Source organism: Callospermophilus lateralis, chromosome 3 (genome assembly GCF_048772815.1).
Source record: "Callospermophilus lateralis isolate mCalLat2 chromosome 3, mCalLat2.hap1, whole genome shotgun sequence".
NCBI lineage: Eukaryota > Metazoa > Chordata > Mammalia > Rodentia > Sciuridae > Callospermophilus > Callospermophilus lateralis.
The window spans coordinates 111,247,431-111,254,660 of NC_135307.1; the positions used below are offsets into that span (position 1 = coordinate 111,247,431).

Genomic DNA, 7,230 nt, shown 5'->3' on the forward strand with positions numbered 1-7,230 from the left:
GGCCGGCCCGGCCGCGCCCACGCGCCCTCAAGCCATGCTGCTCCTTCTTGTAAATACCCGCTGCCCGGCGGCCCAGAGCGAGGAACAAGCCATTCGGACCCGACCGATGTAAATACAGCCGCCCGTCCGCCAGTCCGCCGGTCCTCCTTCCGGGCGCCAGGTCTTGTCCGGACCTTCCCGGGCGTCCGGGTCCAGGGCCCCGGCTCAGTTTCCAAGTGTAAATACCGCCTAGCCCCTCGGTTGAACTCCAGGGCATCGGACCTCAAGGGGTTAACTGGACCCACGGGGTGGTGGGAGGAGGGAAGAGGGAGGACATCTTCCACCCCCCACCCAGCCCGCGTACAGCCTCGGACCCCAATTGTGAATACAATGTAGCGACTTCGCTGGCGCCGGCCCCGCGCTCCCAGTCCCGTCCACTCTCTTGTTCCTAATGACTAAGTGGCTATGTGCAATGGATATAATGTACTGTGAGTCTCTTGGTTCAGTATTAGATTCACTTTTTATTTATACTCTAAGTTGTTTTTCTTTCTTCTCCTGGACCTACTTCCAGTCCCCTTTGCATCCCCGGCTTTGGATTTTTATTTATTTATTTATTTTTGTTGTAGTTGTAACTTCTCGATGTAACAGCACTTTAAAAGGGCGACAACTGACTCACGAGATGGCGACCACCTTAAGCCTGTTTGGGGAGACCACCCTGTATCCGAGACTTTTGTTTTTAATAAAAAAGAAAATCTGTCAATTCCTGGGAGTGCGGGGGGGGTGGGGGTGGGGATGGGGGGATGGGGGGATGGGGGGATGGGGGGCGGGGGAGAAGGGGCGGGGCCGGCAGAGGACTGTGCCACAGGTGGGGTGTGGGGACAGTGGTGCGGGGTCTAGGGCGCCCAGGATTAGAATTGTGCTTGTTCACCTAGACAGAAGCAAGCCTCCAGACTTCTCAACTGACCCAGCCAGACACAGTCACCCCCAGGTCACCTTCTCTCTGCCTTAGGACCCTCCCCTAAGGGGCCCCGGTTAGGGAAAGGGGATAATTGTATGGTCCCTGGTAAGGCGGTCCCTTCTCTTAAGACGCTTGTAGGGACTGAGTTCATTCGTGTCTTATTTCCACGCCTGTCCAGGGAAGTCACCTCCCGGGCTTTCAGAAATAAAGAGACTTTTAGGCTTGCCTGGAGTTTGGGTTCAACCAGAATAGCCTCTAGCTGGCGTGGGCACTGCTGGTCTGTCTGGCAGCGCTGGGTCGGGACAATCCTGGAAAAAGTGAACTTTGGCGCTCATTCACGTAGGTCCTCCCGCTAGCTCCACCGGGACGGGAAAGGAGGGAGTCCTGGCCGCATTTTGATAATCCCTCCAGTTTAGTGTAAGTGGAGTTGAGGACTGCGGTCCGCAGGCGCCAGGGCCAAGGCACTCGCCGGGCTTCGGCTGGGGCATCCAAAGCCCGACTCGCGCGGTTGATGAAGCTTCGCCCTGTGGAAGCCTTGGTCGGCCGGTTCCCACAGCGCACCTCCAGGTTGGGAAAGTGTTGGTATTAGGAATCACGCAGCCCCGGCAGAATTTCACCTCCGAGTTGGGCTAGCAAGGGTCCCTGCTGCGCCCTTTATTTTGCCTGGGCCTCCATTTGGGCCTCTACAAAATGACATTTGGGCCTCTGTCCCCGGAGGCTCATGGAAACGCCCTGGGAGTAAGACGCCAACCGCTGCCAGGACCTGCGCCAGGATGGCCTAGCTCTCCAGACACCCCAGACTAACTCTATGCGTCTCTCAGGCGGAGACCCTGGCGGCCGGCCGCGGCCCAGGGACTCTCGCCAGGTAGCTCCGGGCTTGAGCGCTCGGGGGTGCGGGCCGTGAGTTTCGTGGAGGGTGATCTGGAGGGCCTCACGCGGAGCCGGCGAGGAGGGGGCGCGCCCCGGGACGGGGTAAGGGGCTCACACCCGGAGTCTGCCGCGCAGTGGAGGAAGGAAGCCAGTCCCAGAGCCCCTTGAGCTCGGGGATATTCCTAGGGCAAAACTCAAGAGAGAACGTGTGGGAAAGAATTGCGGTGGGGGCGCCTCGAGGTCTCCAGGCTGGGACCTTCCGGGGAGTTGGAGCTTTTCATGCAGGCGGGCCGACCAGATCAGCTCTCCACTGCACTCTCTGCGAAGCAACTCCAGAGAGGAAGTGACTCGCTTCCCCAGGGCTTGGCAGGGGCGAGCGGAGCTGCGAGGGAGCCCTGCCACGCTGTGTTGGAGACGGCATGCGCATTTCCCCACAGCATAAATGCACCTGTGGCGGTGCACGTTCCTTCTCTGTAAAATGGGCATAACAGTTACCACCTAGGGAGGAAGTTCCATGGCTGTGCCCCAACAGAGAAGCCTAGCGAATATTCCTTTCCACCCTTCCCTTCCAAATTGCCCCAAATTGGAAAAGAGCAAGCAGGCAGCCAGAGTCCACCGGACGAGGCGCCCCATCTGGGCCGGAATCTCTGTGGATTGGGGGTGTAGGCGGATACGACCCAGAAAGTTCAGTCGCAAAAGCCCTCCTGGGCTCCGCATCCCTTTGAAAGTGGTTTGTTCCCCCCAAAAAAGTTGATAACCAAACGATCGGTATGGATGTAATTATCAATAATTATACGAATTATTGCTGATTGCGGGGCTCGTAGCTACTTTAATTAGTTTACCAGATTCTAATTAAGTTAAATGAAACATTAATAGGGAAAATATGCTTTAAAAAACCACCCAGGATTTTAAGTCTATTTCTCGCCACAACGTTGCCACCTTGCGACGGTTTTTAGGCATTACAGCCAACGCTTGAAGGCCGGGATTCCGGTACCGTGGCTCTCTGGGAGGGGGCCTTGAGAGGGGCCGGTGAGCCACAGAATGTATTCCGAGATGCAGTCTCTAGGTATGTGGTTCGGCACCCCTAGACCCTACCGGTGCTTCCAGGAGGTCTGGCTCTGGCACGAGATCTGGAGGTACCGGACCCAGTAAACAAGCCCCTCCACCTCCCCCGGCTTTTTCTCCAGAAGAATTCCCAGTCCTCTGGCAAGCGGTGGCTTGACATACGGTCTCTATCCCCACTAGTCCAGAAGATCCAGGGCAAGAAACGGAACAAAGTTGGAGCCGCAAGTAGAGACAGCATCAGGTTGCTTTATTTTTCACTTCCCTGAGAGAGTTGAGTAAGTCGTGCTTCTCACATCCATTTCCTCTGTCAATGGAAGTAACCTGGAAGAAAATACACCTAGCAGACCCCTCAACTCCAGAGTAACCTGTGTTATCATGACACTTGACTCATGAGGCTAACAAGGCACTCCCTCTCTTTGAGATCCTTGGTTGTGTGGGTCTGTAAGTACCTCCACAACTGGGGTCACACCTTGCACTTCTTGTGATCTCCAACACAACACCCAGTGCTCCACAGGCACACAGCAAATGTTCACAGGAAAGGGTTCCAACTTGGTGGTTCACCCAGGTGCTGGAAAGGTCTGAGAGAAGGAATCCGTCGGTGCTTCTGGACAACAGCCACTGAGAAGCAATTAAGCTGATTTGCATAAGGTTAATTAAGCACAGGCTTACTGCTCAGAAAGAAGATTCTTCATAAATAGGATTCATTTGGGGGGTAGGTATCAAGGAAAATATTGCCAACCTAAAATAGAAAAATTTTCCTCTTGTTCCAACTGTGTCCCAAAGAAAGGGCCCCATCATACCTCACATTTTGCAAGGTCACCTGCCATGCACCTGTCCAACAATTACCACTTACCCTGTTGTAAAGTGTAGCCTTGATCCTTTAGAGAAATGCAACTCCTGCCTTGAATTTAGAATATCAACAAAAGCAGGATTAGACCTGCATGATTTTTCCATTAATTCTAAATAGAACCTTTCCATCCCAGAAGCAGCACAGTGTAACGAGCCCAAAGTATAATCAGATTTGCTGAGATCTCAACTGCCATTGACTAATTTTGTGACATTGGGCAAGTCATTGAATCTCTTGATCCTCCAGTCTCATCTCTAACATGAGGGTAATAATAGTACCTACTTCATGGAACTGTTTTGTGCACATAATGAGTTAACATTATGAAAAGTGCTGAGCACATAGGAAGTTAGAATATGTAACTAGATGTATATAGCATATATGCTATATATATGAAATATAGGCAACTATATGTATATACTATAAATGTATATATGTAGGCATTTATATGTATATACTACATATCCATACAGTATATGTAACTATATGGATATAGTCTATATAAGAAGTTAGTATATGTAAAGCTCCTGGCACATAAGAAGTGCAATCTGTGTTTGAAAAGACCACAACTCCCTCCCAGTTCATTTTCTAGCCCCAGTCTGTGGTCCTCTATTCCTCCAGAGCTCAGGAAAAGGGACGTAATAGGGCATTGTCCAGCCTGGCCTCTTGAATTTATCTATAAGAATCCACAAACACCCAGGTTGGAAAGGCATCCTGCAGTGCCAATAGTCTCTTTGACTATACATGTCCAAAGGGGGCAAGAAGCCCAACTTCTCTCAGCAAATCTCAGAGCCAGGAAGGTCATCCAGGTCTTTGGATTTTCCAGAACTAGGAATTGCCTGTGTCTTTTCCTAATTCCTGCTCCCAGAGAGTGATCATGCCAAGAAGAATGACAAATTTCTTTAGAATAATCTGAACAGCACTTATTGAGATTTGGCCTCCATAAGACCTCCTTCCTAAAACAAAAACTAGTAAATTCCTGTCTCCTGAGTTGTGTCTCCTGGGTTGTCCTTGCTGAAGGAGGGGGAGTGGCACCAACATTGTTAGTTTCTCTCTTTAGCACCAGAAGGAGAGCTTTAAAACTACTCACCCAGTTGCCCAAGATGTTTCCAGGCATCTTTGAGAGAAGAAGAGAAAAACAACCAGTAGATGTCCTTAACTCTATGCATGGAAGCTCTTCAGGAAGTGCAAGGAGGGGGCCCACGGACCCCCTAATCTCGGCTTTAATCTGATAAAGACCATTCGTCCTATTCGGAATGATGCAAGGTTCCTGCAGGCGGCCAGAGTACCCGCAGCTTGTCCTAGGCTCCAGGACTCTGCATCTGACCGCCAACTCTACTGCGGCCTGGGAGCTGTGTGGCGGCTGAAGGCGGATCTCTGGGGTCTTGGCTGCTGAACTCATGTGCATGTTCTTGCACCAACAAAGCTAACACGCCATTTTTCTTTTGAAAAGAATGCTTTTTTTTTTTTTTTTTTTTTAAAAAAAAGGTTTTATGTATAAGGATGTGTAGCCACTTGGTTACACGGTCTTGCCCAGGTTGCTTTACATCCCTGTCCCCTGTAAAATGGGGACAGTGATGCACAGTGGACAGAAATATCAGGAATATGAAGGTGAGAGAGAATTGGTGATACTGAATAAGTATCATGGTGAATACTGAAAAAATAAGTTGTGGTGGTTATTATTTTAAAGATTCAGAGGAGTCGGTCAGTGTTATTTCGTCTGTTTATCTTTACAAAAGGTCCTGTTGTGCTTCTGACCTAAAATGGGCCAATTTTTCAAGACCTGTTCTTAAGTGTAAGGTGCAGCAACATTCAGTAGAGTGCAGAGGGAAGCTGAAGGAAGACCGCAAGATAAAAATTGGAGCCAAAAGCCAGAAGGCATTGTAGTAATTAATCTGTTTAGGTACCACCTCTTTTCATTCAGTCTCCTGGGATTACTATATTTTACTTCGGGTCAAACAATAAAACAGACCCGTAGGCAAAAAGAGTTGTATAAATTGGGGAGTGAACTGAACAGGAGTGGACCTGGGTTAGAAAAATATGGAACGCTTCACGAATTTGCGTGTCATCCTTGCGCAGGGGCCATGCTAATCTTCTCTGTATCGTTCCAATTTTAGTATATGTGCTGCCGAAGCGAGCACGAACGAACAGGCTCCCCAGAAGCTATATAAGGTTCACAATCTGAAAGTTTTTACAGTTACGGTCAACAAGAATGTGCCTCTTTTTCAAAGCCCAAAGTATTTTGGAAATTATAGCCTCCTATATTGCTGTCTTAAAAATGTTCTTTGTGTTTAAGGCAAGTTAAAACTAATTGTTTACCTAACATCCTTATATCGTGTATGCAAATGAGGGGAGTATGGGAAATTGGCCCTCCTCCCGCCCGACCTCTGCGCGCGCCTCGCTAGCAGTGCTGACAGGCAGAAGCAGTCACGTGGCGCGAGCCGTTGGTGAGCTCGTTCTGTGCTGGTTGGCCAGGCGCGGAGGACTTCTGCGACTGCTGTGTGGGACAACGCAACGACACCGTGGCCCTCAGGTCTGCAGAGCAGTGTGCGAAATGCCAGGACGTTTTTGGTGGTATGGGCCATGGTGCCCGTGAATTCCCCATTTCCAGCACCTGGAAAAAGATTGCGCACACTGATCGAGCCGTGCCCTCGCGGAGACCCTTGACCTGTGACCTTAGGGGGGCCACCCACCGTGAGCCGGAAGGGGCTGGGGAGGGACCGGTCAGTACTGCGGCTCAGGTATCATGTCGGGGGGTGGCCTCGTTAGGGCGCTCCTTCAGTTTTCCCCTGTTTCTGGGGATCAGAACCCTGTGCTTAAAAAGCTAAGGGGAAGAGAGAGGGTGTCCACTCTGGAGACCTGATTTTCCAGAGTGTGATTAGGGGTTGGTGGTGGTCCAGGAAAGATGACCATCCTTTGATCTTGGGCTTACTAAGGAGCAGACAATTTAACTTAATTGGTATCCTTCTCACCCATTTACAGGTTAGAAAACGGGGCTCTGGGAGGTTAAACCGTCAGCCCCAGGTGATCCTGCTAGTGATGAAAGGAGTTGGGAAGTCTATTTTCAAAAACTGGTCTTTTCTTCACAGTAGGGCTCTGAGAAAAGATTTGGGATCAGAGTGCAACACCCCCTCCCCACCACGCTTTCCCTCTTAGACCAAGACTCAGCCCTGACTTGTCTTCCTGTCTGCCATCATTCCTTCAAGAAATACTGAGCACCTTTGATGTCAGTACTGGGGCTGGAGCTGTGTGTGATTGAGTGGTCAGGGAGCTTGGGTTCCACGAGGGAGCCAAATACTAGAGAGCCTTCACAATGCTGAGACATGCCATAAAGAAAGCATGGCATAGAGAGACTGAGGGATGAAGTCGGCTTCAGTTTAAGAGGAAGCCACTGAGAGGACAGGGACAGAATTCAAGGCAGAAAAAAGACATCTGAGTCATTTTCATGCAATGGAGCCAGTTCTTCAGGGATGACACCATGGAGGTAATTGAAACTCCCCCTATTGCTCTATGG

At 50.3% G+C, this 7,230-nt stretch overlaps 1 non-coding gene across 1 annotated transcript; it reads right to left on the reverse strand.

Annotated features, from left to right (window-relative positions):
* Window positions 1–5,750: 5,750 nt before the first annotated feature.
* LOC143395956 (U6 spliceosomal RNA) lies at window positions 5,751–5,857 on the reverse strand. Its single transcript, XR_013090861.1, has one exon. It is a non-coding gene; the product is annotated as a U6 spliceosomal RNA (small nuclear RNA).
* Between the last annotated feature and the right edge of the window lie 1,373 nt (window positions 5,858–7,230).